Raw genomic sequence first — 23,359 nt, 5'->3', positions numbered from 1 at the left:
AAACAAGATCAATTAAAAATTAAAGCTAACCAAAATACTCGGCTGTGGTTGGTCAGTTTCCCTCAGCTACTCTATGCTAAATAAATGATGCATGAGGGAGGCTGTGTGTACAGCTCAGCACTAGATGGGGGTAGTGTCACTTTGAGGTGCTGTGAAACAACGTTTCAATAACACTTGGATTTGTTTTCCAGTTCAAGTCTGTTCCCGAGGTTTCTTCTCGTGTCTCTCAGCATCCCAGCTTCTTACACACTGGTTCACACCATGATGTGGGCTTTCACACTATTCCCTTTACACATTTTAAGGTTTGGATAACTTTCCAAGTTTAATTTCAACAAAACTGTGATCATTTACTTTTTTTTTTTTTTTTAAACCCCACTTTTATCGTGGATGCGCGTCATGTCCCCTCTCTTGCCATCAGCTGCACCTTTTGGCGACGCCAACAAGGCTGAACAAACCGAGCGTTTTCTCCTGTCGCATGAATCCATCCCAAATGACAGTCCGAAGCCACGCTCACGGCCACTATTACATCACCTCCACTCTTCTGCACCACTGCACAGAGTGCTTTTCTATGAATAATACAGAGAGACTTGGGAGGTGGGGGTACACGGACATGGGACTTGGTGACTAAATGACACAGATGACAAAGATCGTTCTTACGTGAAACACGAGTTAATCCGAACAGTAAATAATCACATCAGCCTAATGAACTGATTCAACTTTATTAGTTTAATTGACAAATCAGTAACACAAACATATTCCTACACCCATACATCACATGTGTGAGCTTTGCGTTCACCTTACTTGAATTACAGAAGTCGTTGCAGGCGGCTACAATGAGAAATGGCAGCGGTGTGGCCGGTCCCAGACTGTGAAGGAAGACAAGGTTATAGACTGCTTTTTTTTCCTCCCCATGAGACAGCAGGCTTTAGCATAGAAGGAAAATGACATATTGCACCGTGAGATCACCAGACAGGTCCTCTATCTTAGCCAGCGCGCGCACACACACACAAACAGGGGCAGGCAGGAAACCTCTCATGAAACTCAAACACAGATAATGAGACATCCTCGGTGAGAAAGGTGGAAACAATCGACTTTATACAGCCGGAATTTCCTTCCTTCTCCCAGCACGTTTGCATGAGGGGGAACATCGAGCAAAATCTAGTGAAAACTAGATAATCGTTTATCTACTGCTGTAAGCTTTCTGCAGTTTTTGTTCTCCCTGTCCTCCCTCTCCATCGGCCCGTCTCTCTTGCCAGCACAGGCGCACAGTTAACGCAGAGTTAACTCAGCTCAGTGTATAATTAGACAAACAAAAAAGAGAGGGATGAAACATCTAAAGGAGAAGAGACTCCAAATGATTACACATTCACTCCGCTTCCTTCCCCCTTGCTGCACACATAACCATCAATTAGAGGAGAGGAGAGGAGGATGAGGACAAGCAAGCAGCCAGGAGTCTATTTGTGTCTCTCTATCTCTCTTTCTCTTTCCCCTTAAGACTCCCAGCGCCGGGGAGGGAGGAAGGAGGGAGAAAATAGAAGTGAAAAACAAGAAGTATATAAATAAAATAATCAGAGTGCCTCACATCCGGCCGGCTGATTGGCTGAGACGCGAGTCAGGCAGATCTGGGCCACAGTTGCACTCATTGTTCAGTGAGCTTTTCTACACAGTCCAACCCAGCGACAGCAATGAATGTTGATTGTGACCTTAGGTCTTCGGGTACAGTGGAAACAGAGTGTCACTTTTGTGTGCGGCGCGGCTGTGTGCGTCTGTTCTCGTCACCGGATTTGCATGCAGCCACTTTGCCCCTTTGTTCGTTTTTTTTTTTTTCTTCCTTCGCTCGTTCCTGACGTCGTCGGAGCGAACCACGGGGCACAGTCAACGGTCGATGGTTTTTTGTGTCCATACCAAACTCACCGACAGCGTTGAATGTTCACCGAGGCAAGCAAGGCGAGGAAGGACGGCAGCTGTGACCGTGAGCCGAGCTGACACGGGAGGCAGGGTGTGGAGGAAGAGGAGGGAGGAGAGCCAGTCAGACAGGCATGGGACAGGGGGACGATGCTCAGAACCACAGAGGTCAGGTTGCGTAACGAGAGGACATAACGACACAAGACAGTGGCAGAATGAGTCCGCTGTCCTCAGGGCAATGACAGTTCTGGTTATGTTCCTCGCATGCACGCACACACACACACACATACACACACACACACACACACACACACACACACACGCACACACACACACACACAAAAGCATCACGAAGCATACTTAAGCTCGAGCATAAGCTGAGAGGCTCTGCTTTAGAGCTTTACTACCACCTCATTAATCAGAGGAACACGAAGTCTTTCATCTTCAGATGAAAATTGCTCGTAACAGCATCTGAAACACAGATGAAGAAAAAGTTGTTAGCGCTGATATCCCACTGTCTTCTTCTCTTTAAAGACTGATTTCACACACATGAAGAAAGAAGAAAAAAACACAAACGCAGACAAACATTTTCTCCATTTCCTCCCGTGGTGTGTAGCCATGAGGATAAATTTGGCTTCTTTTGCGTAGATTTTGTGAGATCTGTCTGAGCTCTTTGATTTATGCCGTTTTCTTTTTTTGTTTTTCTTGATCACAGCATTGAGAAAAAAAACATTTAAAACGTTACATACCGAAACCATCTTTCCAGAAACAAAGTCCCAGCTTCTATAAATAACCCACATATCATTCTGTCAGCGGTGTTCATTAGAGCCATTTCTTCACTACAAAGTAGTGCTTCCATTCATCTTCAGTCTTTTTGTGGTGGAAGCATAAAAGAAAATCTCAGAGACAAATATCTGGGCACTGGGGAGAAAATGGATTTCTGTAATTTGGCTGAATTCTGCTAAAATATAATAAGCATATGCTTGTATTTCTACTCTTTAAAGACCCTGTGAGCAGTACTGCTTAACCATCTTCAATCCTGGCACAGGTCTTATGGACACCGAGTCCGGAGAACAATACTGACGTCCTGCTGTGAGCTCCCTTTGTCCGAAGCGGACCAGTATCTGGGGGAACAACTGCCGGCGGTGTCAGTGCACTGCTGCACAGAGCAGGGGCTGACGTCAGGGTGGTAAACGCTGATCTATGGTCATTCATCGCCCCATTTCATCGGCTTAGGGTGCTGATGTCATCGCGCGAGCTCGACCTGCATCCATTACTCTGCTGGGGCTGCTGGGAGGCCAGCATGAGGCTAGCGTGATAACGCCCCGGCTGCAGCGGATGAGTAATGCGCCATATTACTGCTGCTGTAATTCAGTCATAAAACAGACAATTTGTTTTTTGGTTTTTTGTCCCGTGCGTATGCCGCGTCTTTGAATTACTGCCTCTGCATTCTGGCGTGGCATGCTTTCCTCTGTGTACATGCAAAGATGTTCAAGTCATTTTTTATTTTTATTTTTTTAAATGACAGGAATACATTAACTGCTAAATAAAATGCAATAACGCACCATAATATTTAATGATACTCAGAGGATAGCAGGTCTGTAACAAATCTGTAACCTGCCCGCCTGAAAAATAAATAAATAAAATCACGTGTTCGGATGTTTCTCTTCTTTCTGACTGAAGCAGAGGTCTCTTTTTCTCCCGGGGTGAAGCAGGGCAGCTTCTGATAAGAGCCTAAATTCATATGTCGAATTAGATCGTCCCTACTCCATCACAGTCACACAGACACTCACTTACACCTCGCCCCCACAATGAGACCTCAAATGAAAAATAGGCGGAGGGTCGAAGGGAGAGGAGAAAAAGGGGGCTTTGCCATGGCAACCCCAGTGTCAGCCAGCCATTTCTACTTAATCCCCCCCACCCACCCCCAGTTCAATGTCGCGCCCTCTGAGAGACCCCCTCTCTACAGCTGAATATTTCTTTTGTGCTGGTAGACTTTGCGTGTGTGTGTGTGTTAGGGAAGGAGGGGGTGACAGAGGGAGGAGGGATTGGGGTTAGAGGTGGGGAGATCATAGCTATCCCAGCTTAAATGGGGGGCCAAGCTGCAGGTCACAGAATCCCAACATTACACCGGGGGCACAAACCAGAGATCAAATCACACACACACACACACACACACACACTCAGATATATACATTTAAACACTGTATTGATGGAGAGTGATAATCATTTCAAATAGCTGATAATTGCGCCATATGGCAAACAGCCGTGCCTTTCCTGCCCGAGCCTATCAACAGCTAACTCCACTTCTTTTTCTTTTTTTCCTTTCCACTCTGAAACTCTCATGGTCTCTCGCTCTTGCCCGAGCAGGCCACTCTACATTACTGACAAAAGCGGTTATGGAGGAGTGGGTGGGGAGAGGCGTCAGCTGCTAGACAAAATAAAAAGGCCTCTATTTGTTCCTGACAATAAACGTCCCCATCTTTGGAGCTCCTCCACAGCTGCAGCCAAGATAGGCTTTCATTTCTAACTGCAGACTAATAGAGAGCGGTGTCTCCTTCCTCCACTGTATAAGCGGATTTGGCATGCAGGATAAAATTCAAGAGGTTTATAGCCATCTTTCTGTGACGCACTGTGAATATTTTTGCAAGAAAGTGAGTATTTGAATGCTGTGGTGAAGTATACCTGACTGAAATCATCTTCACGGAGCCGGGTGGGAAAACCTAGAAGACAAGAAAACACAGGAGGGTGTTTATTTTAATGCACAGAACAACAAACACACACAAAAAAGAAGGAAAAGAGTACAATGTTTCTTACGATTAATTGGATTTTCACTAGAAAGTTTCCTAATCAACCCACGATTAATTGCCCCGAGTTTCCTCAGGAAATCCCTAAACGCGCTTCCCTTGAGGCTGAGCGATGGAAGCGGGCAGAGGAAGTGCCAGCGGTGTGTCTCTGGGGTGGTCCAATGTGGCCGTGGGTGAGGCTTTAATGTAGCTGCGTGTCCACTCCAGTGTATACTGTACATTCAGTCATAATGACTAACAGACCTGCAGTCTCCCTGCAGGGGCCTCACATGCCACTCCATGCCTACACATGCATACGCTCCACTTTAATGACGGCTCGCAGACTTTATTTGAAGTCTGCTGTGCTGTTTGCAAAAAAAAAAAGAAGAAGAAGAAGAAGAAAAAAAAAAGCAAAGCTGGATTTTTGATGAGGAAGGAAAAATACAACTTTGAGCATCTACGTTGCCTATGTTGGACTAATAAGTGACCCGGGTGGGCTGATTATATAAAATGGGCATAAATCAATTGAAAATATGGACAATAATTACAGCTTGGCTGCTTTGCCGTGGTTCCTTTTGCTCCCATATATAGATGTGGGCTTGCCAAACATCTGGCTGGGTTATAATATGCGCCATAGGCTACAGACATAATATTAAAAAGTATACTGCCAAGCAAACCTGGCCAAAGCTTTTTAAAGTCAATGTGCACATTTTGCAGCCTCGGGCTAATGTGTTTTCTTTCTCCATGTTCTGTTTTGCATTTAAACCTCTGAACCCCGAAGCTGCAACAATGAAACACTGCTACGCTCTCCTTCTTCGCAGCCCCCTCCCTGTTTTTTAAAAAACTATTATTATCTAAGCCAAAACTGACTTAACAAACGTAAAAGTGCTCCGTGCCAATCCAGTCTATTAGAGAGCAAAGGGCACATTGTAACATAAGGCTCAGAGTCTGTTCAACAAGTGCGAAGACATAAAGCAAAAACAAAGGCCCCGAGTTAGTGCCCTGGAACTGATTGGCAGGGTGGGGTCACTGGGTGACCCCTGACCTTTTTAACCTCCAGGAATGTTGTCATGCTGGTGTGTGTATTGTTCGAGCCTCCCTGAGGCCAGCCGAGCTCAGCATCAGATTAATGTGAACGCTGAGTGTTTCTGGGCCCCCCTTCCCTCCAAAAAAAAGAAGAAAAAAAAAACCTTGTCTTTCTTCCCCTAATCCCTTCTTTTCTGCTGTTCGTCCTCAGATTTCAACAAACAAAAGGTATCAACAGGTCTGAGAGTGGGAGTGGGTTGTTGTTGACGGTCTGAAGAGCACATGCACGCAGAGAGGCCCCTATAATGTGGGTGCCAAGCTGACTCTTGTTGCTAATCTAAATGAACTAGAAACAAGCTTTTTTCTTTCTTCTTCTCTCTAACTCTTTTTTTTTTTGATCACTCAACAAACAAACTACAGTTTTTATTGGTCCACGGTGCAGATCTGAGAGATCTCTGTATCCTGAGGCAGTCTGAGAGTCTGGCTCTGGAGGAGGTCACCAGCAGCATAAGGAATCCGACAGATGAGAGGGCCAGACAGACAATTACTGGCCAGGTACGTCCTTTATACCCACCTAGGGCTGGTCAGAGGAAATGGAGGAATTTATGATGTCATAAAAAAGTGCCAGGAGAGAAGTGCCTGAGAACAGGTTGTCTCTGGACCTGGAGCCATAAAAGACTCCTGCGGCTTCCGCTCCCACCCCCCGCCCCTCCTGACAACCACCCGAGATGACAACACTACACTGAGGACCAATATAGAAGATTTAATGAAAAAATATATCATTTGCTCATAAAATTAAAGGCATTTTCACATAATATTGTATGTTTTTAGGTTTTTAGACTCACCGACGCCGAAATGTCCTACAGCACTTATCGAGCCTTAAATGTAACACTGTGAGGTTGAACAGATTTTGTTGATTTTAATATCTTAAAAGTTGCTTTTATTTCTTCTTTTTTTTCTTACTGGTAATTGAAGGTAATTCCTTCAATTTTGAAGAAAGCAAAACACCCAATGTCCGTGTCCCCTTTTACTGAAGAGAGGCTCCAGCAACATTTTTAAATGGCATACGTATTTATTTTTCTGATATCTCCCTTTAATTTCCCCCACCCATCTTTTAACAATTTCAACCTCGGTTGCTGGTTCATCTTTTAACAGCGAAACACCATCTGTCAGCTGAGCAGGTGTAAGGAAGCGAAAGCTGAAAAAGCACTCTGCGCAGAGACAAAGGATATCCCTTCCTCCTTTACACGCGCACACAAACTCACATCTATAGGTATATACGCGGCGCTGCTCCTCCTACTACAAAAAGAAAAAAGATAGAGACAAGCTCTCAGTCTCGGTGCTTGTTAAAGAAAAGGAAGAGAGAAGGTGGTTATTTGCCCTACAGCCTCGCTAAGGAGGTTTCCCATTGTAAAAATGAGTGGCTGCACAGCCCCGTTTCCTTTCATCCCTATACTTGAGGCACACTGCCTTTGTCTCACAGAGGACACAACAACCAGCCTCCCTGCTACGCTAGACTGGTCAAATACCTGGGAACTACCCCTGGCCCGGTGGGAAAAACAACAAGAGGAGTTTGAGGAGGAGGGTAAGGTGTGAGTGTCAATCTGTGGGGTGGAGAGGCTGATCGTCTGAGAAAAACAACCTGTTTAGTATTAAATCAAAGCAGTGAGAGAGAGCTATGAACACTTTTAGCCAAAATACACAAGAAAAAAAAGAGGCTAAACTTTGTGCAGCTGAAGTGACGAATTAATTCAATTAACATCTGCTTTTAATCTTCTTTCAGTTTTTTCCTTCAAAGGTAGCAACTGCATGTGTTCAACTACGAGCTCCGAGGTTAAAGTGTTTTTTTTTCCTCTCCCCGCTCTCCCCTCCTTCCAGTTCTGCACTTTCATGCCAGCTCAGCAGAATGAAGGCAGTTCCTGTATACGAGGTACTGTATAGGGGTGAAGTGAGTTTAAGTCCTCCACAAACCCGGCTGCAGCCGGCTGAATGTAAAGCTTTACGTTCCAGTCCACGCGGCCTGCCTCGGCAACCAGACTTCAACTGTCACACCTCATAAAGCAGAGCCCAAGCAGCGGGGTTGTGTTTAAAGACAGGCAGGGGGAAGATAAGGCAAAATAAGGACAAATACTGAGGGAAAAGGAAAAGTAAAAAAAGACAGAGAGAGAATGCGTCCATTCAAGAAACTGTCGAGAAGAGAGTGCAAAGCTCTCGACAAAAAGCGGAAACTGCGGTGGCGCGTCTCCAGTAGAAGAAAATATACGTTTGGGGACAAATTACAGCAGGAAACACAAGAAAGAGGGAATTGTTAACACCATGACCCTCACTTCTAATTTCTAGTTTTGTGCTTGGCTGTTGAGAGAGAAGTGAGGACCCACAAGTTTATTTTCAAATTGTCCACAAAGAATGCCAGTCATTTCCTGGCGTTCCCCACTTCCATATGAAAGCCCCTTTTCCTTTAGGAACAATGGGAAAGATTCCAAAATTTCCAATGGGGAGTTTCTTGTGCAGAGATACAATAGAGAGCATGTAGTGACAGAACGGAGACGGGCTGTTTCTCTCAGCAGCGACAGGTTCAAGGCTAGTTTGTGTCTTATGGTAGTTTGAGATTAAACACCGCAACCACAACGTGGGAAAAACGAGCAGATTAGCCGATCTGCGTCTGGATTTTTAAATCTGTTGTTTCTCATATCTGTATTGGTCAACTACACTTTAACCCTTTAAGATAAAAGCAGAAGAAGAATCAGGCTGTTTGGGGAAAGAAAAATATGTAGGCATGAGAGGGATGGGTAAAATCTGATTATTCCAGAGATGTTTAACTTGTTTTCTTAGCCCCATAATCAGCATTTCCCACGACTACTACTCTATAAATTTACCTGTAACACAAAGCCAGACAACCATTTTCTTTGTCTCCTCTCGTCTTTGTCTCCTCTCAGAACCATAAGAAGAGCAAAATAATAAATCAAGCGAAGACCAATTATTCTGCCCAGTTGGATAATAGCAGGAGAAACACAAGAAAAGCAGGAGATAAAATGCACAGAGACTCAAAGGCTCGATTTCGATCACTGAGACTGATTTCTGATATTGTGCAGGCCAATCATATACGTGTGATTGATTCTTACTTTTTTCTTGGCTTAGTCATTTCAGATAAACAAACGGCCAGCGCAGAGAGAAGAAAAAGAGCATGCAAGAGAAAGGCCATTTCTCGGGAGCTGAATTTAAGAAGTAAGGAAAAGGCTGAACTAAGTAGATCTTATTTTGGACTGTTTCGTTCCTCTGAGATGTGCATTGATCTGCATATCAAACCCCTCCGAATATGGTCGTAGATCAAGTGTACCTACCACAGCGAGGGTATTCCCTGATAGCAGCGGCGTCCACCACAATGCGGCAAAAACTCCTCAGAAACAGCTTGAGAAACACGACAAAGGTCCAACAATCCTGGAGGCCCATCCATCAAGAGGTGCAATATCGGTGCAAGACAAGGTGGGCATTCACAATGTTATGGCAGGTGGCTTTAATGTTGCTGCTGATCAGTGTACTATCACATACATGGGCTGTGAGGGTTTCCTAATTAACCAAAAGCGTGCATTTGGTCCCGACGTGGAAAGAGTTTAAATGTCATCTTCTTCTGAACGGACCAGTAGGCTTTTGAAAGCCACCTGGCTTGACCCAAGCGGACCTGAGCCGTTGGCTAGACAAGAGGTTAGAGGTCATCCACTCATCTAGACACGCAGTATGTCACAATGCCTAAGGCAGGGTGCAGGGGTCTCCATTACCTAACCTTTCCATTTACCAATTACCCAATCAGACACACACACGGGGGAAGAACAAACACACACAGGATCCTGTTGATATGAACGCATTCAGGCCTAAACTTCCATTTAGCTGAGATGCATGGACATACCGCAAGGTTTCTTCACAGGAGTTGTGAGATTGGATTGTATTGGCTGTTTTGGATCCTTAGACAGAGACGGATTTATAAAAATATACAAGATGTAACTAGTTTTTTGCTATTTAAAAAAAAAAGCAGTTGTGCTGAATGAGTGCAGCTGAACTGAGCTGTGGTATCCACAACATTTTATATCATCCAGGAGTTGAATTTGAACCAGAATGAACGAATCGGTGAACCCCAGCTGCTGTCGCTGATGATGATCCCCTGTGCCATCGCTGCATTTCCACCGACAGAGACAAACTAAAGCAACAATAATGTTTAATTGGAACTGTTCTGCGGACTCTGTTGAGAAATAGATGCCGTGTAATGGAGGAACAACAGTGATCTGCGGCTGAGAGCCTCTCCGCTGTGATAGCAGGTTGCTTCTCGACATAATTGCAGGGTGCAGCTGATGAAACTCATCATATGTGATAATGAGCTATGCAGGAATGATGATCATAGATCCAAGCAGGAGATAAGATAAGCCAACATCCAAACCACCCCTGCGTCCACATTACAGCGGCAGGAAGACGCTGGCTTTGCTCCGTTCACTTATCCCACCCCGATAACTCTTTGAAACCGAATTAAACAGCTATGCACCCGGACATTGGTTGCTCTGTAATGTGAGGGAGCAGCTTTTTCTACTTCACAGGGGACACGGCTAAAGTGAATTAAATGTAACTCAGTCCTGACAGGGATGGAAGCGAGGCCATCACAACTGATCACATCAGTGCCTATCAGGAGTGTTCTTCCACCACACGGCTTACTGAGACAGATTTTCCCAATAATTTATGTAAAAGAAATTAAAGTACAAGCAGTTAAATGGCTCTCGGCAGTAGGTAAATGTTTTTTCTTCAATTCCATTGATTTTTTTTTTCATCAAATCACTCTGTGAGTAATCTATAGTGGGTAAAATGTAGTGCTGCACTAAGCGTCTAGACCTACTATATCCAGATGGCAAAAGAATTTATGGAGACTGCCTCATTAACCTTAAGGCATATTAGTGCTTGGCACCACGTGTCTATAAGCTAAGCAGTGCAGTTTCTGAAGTCTCCTGGCCTCATCTGCATTCAACTAACTGGAGGGTCAAAGCTGTGCGGCTTATCAGGCCTCTATGCCCCAAACTGAGTGTGCAGTGCTTGTGATGGAGTGTGTTTATTTGTATCTGTGTGTGTGTGTGTGTGTGTGTGTGTGTGTGTGTGTGTGTGTGTGTGTGTGTGTGTGTGTGTGTGTGTGTGTGCCCACCCTGAAAATGGCAGTCTGGCTGTTTTGTTTTTTGTTTTTTTCGCCATGTGCCGAAGGCCCAAAAATTCCGGGAGGAAGTCAGATGCGCAAAAAGCTGTTTCCGAGAATTCAGGATGCGCAAATACAGCAAACGCTTTTCATCTACTTGCACTATTCCAGTCCCAGCGTACATCTGAGGATAAACAACACATCAGCAGACACGCGTGCATTATGTGGAATCCCTTCCCCAAAAACAAATCATGTTTCAGTTGCAACACTTTGTTCCAGCGCCTGTTTATTTTGTGGCCGCGTTACGCACCCATCCACTCAGACGGACCACACCATGAGTCACGGCTTGGCGAGAGACGGGTGGCGGCTCTGAACGATCGCTGTCTGCTGTCTGCGCTTCAGGTGTCTCCCACTCAGGATTCTTTGTGGGGCAGGAGGGCTGGCTGTAATGTCGATACAATGACAGATGGTCCAAACAAAGCCGGTACGCATTGTTCGGCTGGGAAAAATAATAGACACCATTTATCAGCCGACTTTCAGGCCTCAGTGTGAACGAAAGACTGTCTGCTGAGTGAAAGCAGTCAAAGTTATGCTGCCCTGAAGCCTCTCGGCGTGATTCTTTTGAGCTCTTTTAAAAACACCGTTAAAACTTTCAGAGAAGGGAGGGCAGCGTTTGTCTGCCCACCGTGTGCCATCGACGCGTCTGCGAGAGCGTTTTTTTTTTTAACTGAAGTGCGCTTTAAAAGGATTCATACTTGCCAAAGCAATCGGAAATCGCCCTTTTCCCCCTTTAGTCACACGGATGCCCAGAAGAAGAAATGAGTGGCACGGAGAGCTAAAGCCGCCTCGATAGTACCGAGCGACAACCCGGAGTACATCACACACCGCCACAGAGTTTCACATCCAGCCCGTGTGCACGTATTAATCAGCTCATTCATACTTTATTACAAAAACGCACATATATAATAAAGATGCATCATCTCTTTTTAACTAAACCGCCGGTTTTGCGCCGGCTGCACCGGATTAACCAAAAAAACACCGCATACCCGTTTTAGGTTATGCATTTGACATGATGGCATACTCACAAGATTTCCCTTCACCCTGCTGGTGAAGCAGCAGGACTCACTCTCCTGTCGCGGGGGCGCTGATCGCAGTTTCTTCTGATTCTGCAGCGGGGAGTATTTCTTTTCTTTTCTTTTTTTTATTTTTATTTTTACTCCCATCTTCTCCATCCGACACCAAGTCCACGCACTGACTGGGCGCCTGCCTCTCTGATCCACAGATTACGTCTGTTTGAGGGGCAGAAGGGAGGGCATCCGGTTTACAGGGATCACTGAGTGGACTGGGATTGGCTCAGAGGAGATAGCTTGATAAAATGCGCGTCGGCTATTGGACACAGGGCCGGCGCGGAGGAGGGGGCTGAAGGGAGGAAGCGAGGGAGGGGGTGTCCATCGTGCATTATTCAGGAGAAACCGGGTGGGGAGTAGAGGAGGAGGATACTCAGGGCAAAGAGGCATATGCAGACAATGCCCCGTGTCTCAGAAATTCAGATTTCATTGGTGGGACTTATCCACCACAGTTTTATGGCTTCCCATAATCTCTTCATATGGACTCAGAGTGAAACTGGAGCACCCAAGTGCGTGTTATTAGTGTTTATAAAGACCTCAGCGCACTTTATGTAGGCTCAGAGACCGCTATAATAACCCACATTACGGCATAACTTAATATGGGAAAAATGATGTAGCAGCCTATAGAGAAAATCCTAAATTTTACAGCATTACAGCAGCGTGCTTCTGCAGGGTTTTTTTTTAATCCGTCTGCTTGTCCTATTTTAAGATTAATTTAACAAAAAAATATGCAGAGCCATTCAGATGGAAGGGAATGACTATAAATAAATCAAACAACTATTATTCTGCAACATCAAACCTCAACGCAGTGTGTGTGTGTCTCTCTCTCTTGCTGTGTGTGTGTCCCTAAGCACAATGTTTATGGGGCCCTGAGTGTGTGTGTTTCTGCTGTATGTAGGCTACGACAAAGCTGGAACTGCAGAATTTTCCACACAGGAGCAGGGGAGGAAATGGTGCATGGATAATTCTCTCTTCAGATCCTCTGGTACTCACTCCGAGAGTAGTCGGCTGAATCAATACAGCTTAAAGCTTTCTCATGTTCCCCCTTCTCACATATTGTTGAGAGGCAGCGCGGTCCGAGCTGATCCATTTTAGGTGAGATCCTGCTTTAAAAAAACCCCACCACTCTGGCTCTATAATTATAATATTAAATCACCTCTTGACCTGTAACCCTCCTGAACACACTCACTCACATTCGCATCCGTAACACAGACAGTGAGTGGTTAACCTGTGCAAGCAGACAGAGAAATCCTAATAACCACAGCAGGGGTCTGTCCAGTAGCCATGGTGATTGAACACATTTCTCCACACAGCAGAAATGTGTCTGTGGCACACCACACAGGCCTTTATAAGGCCCAGACCCATGCTAGAAGGAAGGAAGCACCAAGTGGAGGATCACACCCCGTTTCATTGTAGCTCTACGATTTTACGACAGCCACGAAGAAGCCGCAATACGAGGAGGCGCCGCTCTCGTCCCTGTTAAACCTATAAAATAAGCACGCTCAAAGCTCCAAACAAAGCGCCACATCATTCGATTATTGTGTGCATTTTGAAGGCTAATTTGCATAACTGGTGGGAACGGTGCTCTCGAAAGTAAAGCACCTAGATTTATTCGCTATTCGGTCTAATTTCCGACATCCAAATGAGAGCAACAGCCTTGGCTTGATTTCCGTTAAGCTTCTAATCTGTCTTTCCTCTTAATTTAGCCCCAGCTTCAATCACAGCTCTTTCACAAATCTAACCACGTGGGTGTTTATGCGTGCGGCTGCTATGGTGTGAAAACCTTATAATTCCTTAGTCGGTGCAATTCATGTTTCCTTTTTAACCAAAGCATCACATGGTTCTCGGTGACTTTAAAGAATCTGGGTGCCCCTTTTTGACAAGGTCCCTGTATAGTTAAATCTAAAGTTCAGGGTTACCTTTTAGCTGACCTTGCTTTTGTACTTGATCGGATATGACATGGAATTCATCAGAAATGCAAATGACACTGAATTCACAGAGTTACACATCATTAGTTGTTTACGATTGTTTCAGTGGTCCATTTTTAGCGATCACCACTCCTGTGTTCTACAAACACATCATGTTAATTGAGCTTTGGGGGGAAAACAGTCATGCAGTTATGTTAGCACAGCTGAAAACCGATGTGCTGTAAAAAGAATGATTAAGTCTGACTAGCTGATGGTCTGGAGCATCAGCTTCTTTAAATGTCCCCCAAAAAGGAAGTTCCCTCTGAAACTTACTAGAGTATTTATGCTCTGAGAGCTAAACCAAACCCAACACCAAACAAGACAAGATATCATACAACAGCACTGCTATTTAATGAAACTTCCTCCTGAGGACCTGTGCGGCGTCTGATGTGCTTGTCCTCTTCATTAGTTTTGCACTGGGGCCCCCCACTTGTCTTTCTGCTTTGGTTAGGGTCAGCCCTGTTCTGTGAGAGGGGTAGTATATGTGTGAAATCTCGGGGTTTCGGGGTGGGTGGGTTAGTTTTTTTTGCATGAAAGTCCTTTTCAGTTCTGCTGACTTCACCAGGAAAGACTCTTTTCGGTGATTAATAAATGCAGGTTTAACATGATAAACTTGCACAGTGATAGTAGCTGAAAACGACCTTGTTGTAAAAGACAAACTGAAAAGAATCCTTTTTGTCAGCGCTTAATTCGATGAACCACTCCTGGAACAGAACGATCCGTTTATCACAGAGCTCTCCACTTGGTTGGAATGTTCTTACTAGCGTGTTAACATTTATAACTACAGATACAAATTTAAAGCCTCATTTAAAAGAAGAAAAAACACCCCACATTTACTCATTACATACATCACATAATAACTCCAAACTTAAGGCTTCTTTGTTTGCTTGTGTTTTTACACTGGTAGAAAGTGCACACTAATGCAAGAGCAGTTTTAAAATCAGTTGATTTTTTAAGGTATTTGTACTTTCATTGAGCCCTTCTATTTTATTCTGCTTTGTACTTCTAGTTAAGCACATTTAAGTTTCTTAAAAGCTAGCCTAGGTTGACAATCTAGATGACTAATTTTGAATCACAACATAACTAAGAACGTGTCTTCTAACTGTGGAGGGAGGGGAAGCCAGAGTAAAGTAAACTCACAGAAAGACCCCAACGAGCTGGTGGATTCAAACCCAGCGCTGTCATCTCATTGCTGCGAGATGACAGCGCTAACCACTGCACCACTCGGTGTTATAGGTTAGCTCCAACTTCCTCAAACAAAACAATGCTCGATGCTGTACAAAATCCTATAATTTTACATCACCATGTGGATATTTTGAGCATGAGTTCACTGAGCGGTGCTTTGATGAGTGGTCTTATGTTTTGTTTGTATCTCATTAGGACACATACATGCAAGCAGCGGGACGACTGCCATACATTTTGCGGTGGCTGGCTTTCATGTTATTCTACTGATACGTAGTGATGTGCCAAGAAGCACTGAAATCCATTGCGGACGCATAATCACATCTGATGTAAATAATGCACATTTTAAAATCTGCAGAATACAAAGTACGTCAGCTTTGCATATGAGGAGGAAAAGCTAAGTTTGGCAAATATCAAGAGTGTACTCTGTGCATTTGGAGAAAAACACTCACTGTAAAGAAATAAAACAGGAAAATTAAAAGGATTCCTTTGGATTGTTTGGAGTATTTGTTATAGTGTGGTGTTTCTCTAAATAATGCATCAGTCGTTACTAAAAACCATTTATAAAGTGATACACATAATCATTCAGCTGTTCTGGATGATTTCATCTCCTGCAGATGAATCTAATAAACTCCAAATGTGTTTTCGTCTGTGTGACAACATGCCTGTCTGCTGAGTTTATAAAAAGCTGGCTTTTTTTCCCCTTTTTTCCAAGGACAATGAGGCTCAATTGCAGCTGCGCCCGCGTAAGCTCGACTGATGTACGTATTTACACTTACTTCTACGTGCCGCGCGATCCGGGAAACGAGCCGGCGCCGGACTCAAGGCAAGATGATAAGAGTCCAATGTGTTACTGTTAATTTTCATGACAAGCTGAGGCTTAAAGCCGTGGATGTTCCATACTGTGCCTAGTAAGAGTGACATCTCCAACTGCTTCAGTAATGAGCTGTCTAACATGCTGTCATCCACTACAGATGGAGAACATACAGTGGGCCACCCAACACTTTTGATAATCATCCAATCAGAGACGTCTTAAAGGAATAGTTTGACATTTTGAAGAATGTGCCCGTTTTCTCGCAGAGATTTGAAAAGATTGACGCTTCATATCTGTAAACTGAGAGTGTTAACTTTGCTTAGGGCAAGAAGTATAAACACAGGGAGTCTAAATGTACCAACATCTCTAGAGATTTACAAGTGAAGGGTAGAAATAACACACAGTAGTACAGATCAGCATCATTTGGGTTGGAAAAGTTATTTTAGAGTCCTGCTTTTATCTTATGCTAAGCAAATGTCTGACAGCAGGTGCTTCACATTTAAGTTAAACAGCTCCTTTAAAATGTCCTTTACATACAAGATACATCTACAACTAAACAACATAAAAGGCTTTAGTGGATTTCAGGAATCTGGATTCCAGGTTTCTCAGAGCACGGGGGATAATACCAATAACCGTAAGTACCTATAAAATCCGGGTTATTGTTAGACACACACAGGTTTTGTTTACTTGATGGGTCAGAAAATCTTCACATAGCTGTTTTCTAGTAACTCTTCTCATACCGATAATTGCGAACCAACAGCGTGAGCGCCTCATCTAACACCATCGACACTATGTTAAAGTCCCCGCCAACTCTGGACCGCAATCCCGCGCGCGGCTCTGCCATCGTGGATGCCTCCTGTTGGGTTTCATTCGTGCTCGATGCCAGAAGCGAATTCGCCGTCTCAATTAATCACTGAGTTTCTAATGGAATGCTTCCCTTCAGGATGAGGCCCATCACAGAGGGGGCTGCAGTCAGTGCTGTCGGTGAAGCTGCTCTGATTGCCTGAATACACTCCCAGCTTTGGAGTCACTGCAGATGTCTGCTAATTGTGGTGATTATGGTGAACGGAGGGGGGTAGGAATATGTAATGAATTTCCCATTGCTTTCACGCCTCACATCCTTTGGTTCTGTGCATCTGCTATAAAAGCAGAGCATCCGCAGGGTTTGGAGACGGACAAAAGTGACATGGTGGATTGGGCATGGGCTTTTGGATGGGCAGCCATTCTAGCACCAAGTGCAGCCAGATTGGGTCCATTTATTCTTTTAGTTTTCTTCATTGCCGATACAAAGCAAGTTTTAATTCCTCTCCTCTTCACCATGTTCTTATTCTTTCACTTCCTTTCTCCCCTGCTTTGGATGGGTGACTTTAATAACATTTAACAACCTTTTTTCATTGGATAGAATTAGAGCCATCAATTTGACCATCACTATAAACTGGGGGGCGGGGGGATTCTCACACTAAAAAGAGGCTGAATGAAGGGGGGAAAAGAGGAGAAATAGAGGAGGGAAGAAATTAGCTCTCATATAGGCTATATCACAGATTATATAAATGGGGGAATCCCCTCATTGGAGCTTCCTGTTTCATTTAGAGGTTATAGCGAAGTAGAAAAGAATAGAAGGGGTTAAATTTAGGGGCTAAAATAGTCCCGAATGTGCTGGCATCTTCGGCTAATGAGCATTTAAAGCAGATAGGCAGATTAATACTTAATGCTGTGGAGTGAGCACATTTTCGTGCGCTGCAGCTTGGTGATGCTTTCAGCTGACGGCATGGATATTTGTTGTGTAATAAGAATGTAACGACACCCCACGACCTCACACACTCTCAGGGTTGTGTGAGTTTGACTATGTGAGCAGGTACAAATTTCCCTTTTTTGGGATTAATAAAGTCATCTGAATATGAATCTGGATCCCTCCACCCTTTCCTTCTTCTGACAGTACAGCTGTCATTATGTTCCCACATGCTGTACTTCAGTATCTATAGTTTTTTTAAGAGCAATCTTTTTAGATGCGACTTTTCGAACAGCTTAACAAACACATACTGCATCCTGTTTCTGTTCAGAGCACAGTGAGTCTGCTAGCTAAATGGACTATGTGCCACACTAAGAAAGAGGACAGAACAAATGATTTCCAAAGGTAAGCACTGACGTGTGGTAAACTAATTCTGGTCTAATTCTATATTTCTTTACTGTTTTAATTGGCTGTTGAATTTGTTGCTATAGGTCGGGGTTTTTTTTCCATTCTGTGAATATCTTGCAAAACAAACTGAACCATACTAATTTTGTGTTGCTCAAAGGTTACATGAAAATATGAGGCAGTTAGTGCAGGCTAAACTGGTTACATTTATGGTAATGTACTATGTTGAACTGGTGCAGAGCAGATTGTGTTGTTCATGCTCAATGCTAGATTAAATCAAGGGCAGCAGGCAACAATTTAAATTTAAGATGATGATGCTGATTAGATTCACTCACCGAATTCGTCCTTTGTACAAGCTTTAAACTGTACAGGGTTGGAAAACCAGCATGATTATGTAACCTCTGCTTATATCGTGTTGAATTTCTTTGGCTAAACAACAGTGACTCTCAGAGCAGCTGCAGCAGCACAGGTCACATATAAGGATGTAATATAATTTCACACAGCTTGAATAGAAATGTAACTTCACTGCAGCTCAATATACAAATTATTGTGACATATTTCTAAGTGACCCTGTCATAAGGCCTTTACACAACTGACGCATAAAAATATGTTTTGGACTCACCTATTCATAATAAAGCCTGATTTCCCTGGATGATTTTTTTGTGGCATTTAACTCGATTTATCGGATCCGAATAAATAGAGCTGACCAGTCAGATCACTGTATTTGGCAGCAAGTAACCTACTAGTGCAAAACATACACTGGTACTGAATATACAATGATACTTACCTCTGAAATACAGCTAGACACTGCTTGGTGTCAATCGGCTGTCTGAAATTATTTCTCTGCCTCCTCAGATGTGGTCCCAACTCTGCCAACAACAGCTCAAACTGCTGGACTGACATCCTAAAATATGTACGAAACTGCCTTCTATTTTGAATTATATGAATCTGTTTTGTATTTTTCTTGTTTAGAAACTAGCTCGTAATGTTAAGTTCGTTTTTTCACATTTCATTACACAGGAAGTTCAGATCTCATGTTGCTTTTTCACAGCATGCTTTTTGTGTAAAGGCCTTCAGGGTTATCCTAGCTGCCAAATCTTACTTTATCCCCCAATTAGAGCTCATAGCTAGTTCTTTTTAAATTTCTTTTAACGCAAGCATGAAAGTATTAATGAATCATGTGGTACAATTAAACAAAAATGTTGACTTCCTACACCAATAAGAAGTAGCAGAGAATTTGAAGCAGCGGCTACTTTGTAGCTAATTGTCACTGCCAACCACCACAACCTTCTGATGTAAATTTCTGTAAGTTTATTTAAAGTTTTTATTTTAACTATGCTATTACCATCTGCTGTAGTTAGCATTCTGTCATAGATCCATAACCAAACAATAGCCAGGTGTTAACATGTTTCCTGTTAGAAATCCAATTGTATTAAAAAAGTATAATACAATACTATATTGCAAAAAATAAAATGCAACATTTTCTTGTTTTTTGCTTTGGTTTATTTATTTATATATAAAAGTAAGTGTTTAAATTTCACTAGGTTAGCTACTTATCAATCAAAGGCTAACTGCCAGCCCTCTTGGTGTATAGTTTGGAAGCTTGTTCCCTCCACAAAAATCAAAATTTCAAGTTAGTATCTCCAAGTCTTACTCATTTAGAAACAACATGTAATTTCAAGATGCTTATTTTTTGTTTTTTGCATTTGTTTTTTTGTTTGAAATTATGTAAGCTAGATACATAACTCGAGTGGTTATCTTGAAATTTTAAGTTATAAAAAGTTACAAATTATTGAGGAACAGCAGTAGAATTACAATATGGACTGATTCTACCGCTGCATTATCATATAATAATATTATTATATATTTACTTTGTTTACTATAACTAGATTAAGAGATTGAAAACAGCTAAGCTATAGTCAGGCGGAAGCTAGCTTAGCTTAGCTGAGAGTAGAGAAAATATTTAGACTTGCTCATTCTCATAGGTGTGTAATTCATAAATAATTATATGCTTGTTTATTTTATATATAACTTATGAACTGACCCCCCCTCCCCCCCAAAAAGTTATGGTTATTAGGTTGTTCTTTCATTTATATAATTTAGGAATAGAGGTCAGCGCAAACTATGGCATGTCTGCCATTACCTGCCCAAAACCGGAAGTGACGTCATTTCGCGGAAAATGTAGTTTTTTACCTTACTGGTGTTTTTAAAAGTCATGTTTGACTTCATGCTTTTCTGAATAGTTTCTGGGATGCTTAGAACTCAAATTGCACTGCTGGAAATAGTTTCTTTTAATGCACATGCTTTTTTTTTTTTTTTCAAATTTGCATTATAATATTTATTTTCGTTTTTCCTCAAAAATAAAACTATGAAGACACTCAAAATACATTCCCTGTTGTTGGAAACTATTTTGTGCAACTGTTTTGTATTTACAGTTTTGAGGGATAAACTTCTGAAATTTCTCTAAATAGAAATTTATGTAAAAAAAACAAAAACGATTTTCTTTTTTTTGTAGTTTATTGCACTTTTTTTTGCAATTTATGTAGTTATTATGGACTTAATGCATACATATTATTAACATTTGGGCTATAACGGTTGTATTGATGTATAACAACTTGAAATGCTCCCAAAAATGGCATGTAAAAATATAAAGATAAGCTCTGGCGGACTTGGTTCTATGGTAGGTCTTAAAGGGTTAAGTTATTTGCTAACTTAAGCAAAGCTAAACAGCTCCAGACCGTGGCCTCAAATCTAAGTGACAAACATGAATGTTGTAATCTTCTTATTAACATTAAGCAATAAAACCTAAGTATCAAACTGTTCCTAATTAATTATCTTCAATTTTATATACTAAGAGGAAATATTACATCACCTTAACCGTATCTTATATCGGTGAAACGCTCCAGCAAGCAAAAATAAACAAAATCGGGGGTTCTTTTGAAAGTATTCTTCGTGTCAGGACGGGGTTTTTTTTAGGAGAAATAAAAGTGGTACTAATTTAAAAGCTGTATGTAAATTGCTTGTGCAGAGTAACAGGCTGTTAAACTGAGCGGATTATACATGCAACCTGAATTTCTGCACATTCTGCTCTTTATGGTTATCATGGCACTATGGACATGCTACTCTGGACAGTGAACTGGAACAAATCATATTCATACATTTAGCATATTAATGAAGCTAAATATCAAACGTTCTCTCCCCTCTGTTGCAAATGCAAGCACGCCTGATTTATTGTGGATGTGCTTTTTTTTGTGCAAAGCAGGAGAGTTAGCTAATTCCTTTGGGGCGAGTGCCCTTCCTGTCACACTGATCAAAGACTTTCTTTTGATATGAGCATAAACTGCTCCATGCCGCATCACCGTCAATGTCTGTGCATGCGTGTGAGTTTGTGCGCGTGCGCTTGCACGAGTGAATGTCTGCGTGTTGTGTATGAAGTAAGGTGGGAGCTCTGTGTGTTCGTATCCGTCCCCCCATCACCAGAGGCTGTATTATGCATTGTTGTTGGCATGGCCTACATGCTCATCCAAGCATGGTCCAGTGTGGTACAGTACACACGTCTTCCCATCCCCGCTGCACTCCCCTGTCGTGTCCGCAGGCCCGCTTCATTTACTTTTGCTCCTGAATTAATGCTAGTTAACTGTCACATTAGCTCAGATCTGTTGGCTCGCTTTGTCAACAGCATAAACTAGCCTCAGTATGTGATAGTTTATTTTTGCCTTGATACACAGAACACGCCTGAATGTGTGTAGGCTACCTAAAGCTGCACCCATCCATCCATAACCTTTATCTTAATCTGAACAAAATAAACTGTTGCGTAAGCTTTTAAAGCTGTATGCTGCTTTAAACAGAAATTGCAGAAACATGCAAAACTTTCCCTCAGAGTGGAGCACTGGCCGTAACGCAGGTGTTTCTTTCAGTGTTGCAGTGGTGGGGTGCTTGTTTGAATGAGTGCATGGCTTTGTATGCGCACGTCTTCTCATGTACATGTGTGCAGAGAATATATTTGCTCGCCAGGAGCAAGTGTGTTAAATTCTCTTAGCATGTGTGACGAATCAGGTGGCTGGGAAAAAGAGCCGTGCATTGCGCGGCCTCTCCTCGGCCTCTCGCAAACTGAATTCTAAAGAGCCTATCGATCAGTCAGGGTCTCACTTTGTCTTTTGCTAGGCACCTATCTCGCTATCTTATCTGTCTTCTACTTCCTGCTCATTTTGAATGGCCCGTGTGAGAGATGCAGCAGTGGGTGAGACATAAAAAATAGAGGCACCCTCACCAACCCCCCCAACTCGCTCCATGCACACTCATATGTCTTTCATCCTAATCTTTAGTCTCTGTCCAAGGAAGGGCCCCCTTTTCACTTGTCTGCCCTAAAGCCTCTTATATGTCACCCCTCTATGTGTCTCCCGGGGCCTCTCTCTCTCCCACGGCCAGAAAACACGCTCACAAACACGCAGACATACACATGTTTGCATTTCAGCTTTGATAAAGGGAGAGTTGCATGTGTGGCGAACCACGTCATGTTTCCTGTAGGATGTCGGGATTCGCAGAACTGACACAGCCTCTTACTACATGATTTTGCCTGCAGGTGAAAGCAAATTTACTGGCAGGCTGACTAACACAGCTGCTGGGAGAGCGTGTCTCTCGTTAGAAGAATTGTCCTCAATAAAGATGGACGTTTGGCAGTGTGTTACGTAACAGACTGAGGATGATCCCGAGGCTGTGTGTGTGCGTGTGTGTGTGTGATTGTGTGTGTGTGTGTGTGTGTGTAGCAAACCTTGTGTGCAAATCTTATACAAGGGCATTTAATGGTGTGTGTGAGTTTATAAGAAAATATATATATAACATATGTGTGAAAAGGATCCTAAGGGCATCCAGCTTTTTTAATACTTTCTTCGGATTCTTTCTGTGACATTAAAAACACTATGGCTACCTTTTTCCCCTCAGTATCCTAAAAAATGCGAATTAACAGTATTTAATTCAAGGTTTTACATTTTCTATTAATTACATACCTCAGTTAAAACCTGAATTGCACCTGAAACCGGAAAATATTTGTTTAAGTGTCACAAAATGTTCCATATATCAGCTTTTCTAAATTTCAGCATAAAGAACACATATTTGTTAATTATTATTGTTAACCTTAAATCAAGTCACAACTCCAAGAGTCACGTATGCTGCTAACTATACACTAGATGATTTTATAGCACGTACAGTGTACACTGACTTGTCTCTGACGTATAAAGATGGGTTCTGAAAGGCA

At 42.8% G+C, this 23,359-nt stretch overlaps 1 long non-coding RNA gene across 1 annotated transcript; it reads right to left on the bottom strand.

The window, feature by feature from the left end:
* Positions 1-703: 703 nt before the first annotated feature.
* On the bottom strand, positions 704-12,131 carry LOC134617572 (uncharacterized). Its single transcript, XR_010091544.1, has 3 exons — positions 11,967-12,131; positions 4,591-4,628; positions 704-2,376 (listed from the first exon to the last, which is right to left on the bottom strand). It is a non-coding gene; the product is annotated as an uncharacterized LOC134617572 (long non-coding RNA).
* Positions 12,132-23,359: the final 11,228 nt, after the last annotated feature.

Source organism: Pelmatolapia mariae, linkage group LG18 (genome assembly GCF_036321145.2).
Source record: "Pelmatolapia mariae isolate MD_Pm_ZW linkage group LG18, Pm_UMD_F_2, whole genome shotgun sequence".
Classification (NCBI taxonomy): Eukaryota; Metazoa; Chordata; class Actinopteri; order Cichliformes; family Cichlidae; genus Pelmatolapia; species Pelmatolapia mariae.
This window is presented reverse-complemented; position numbering and strand designations above follow the sequence as displayed.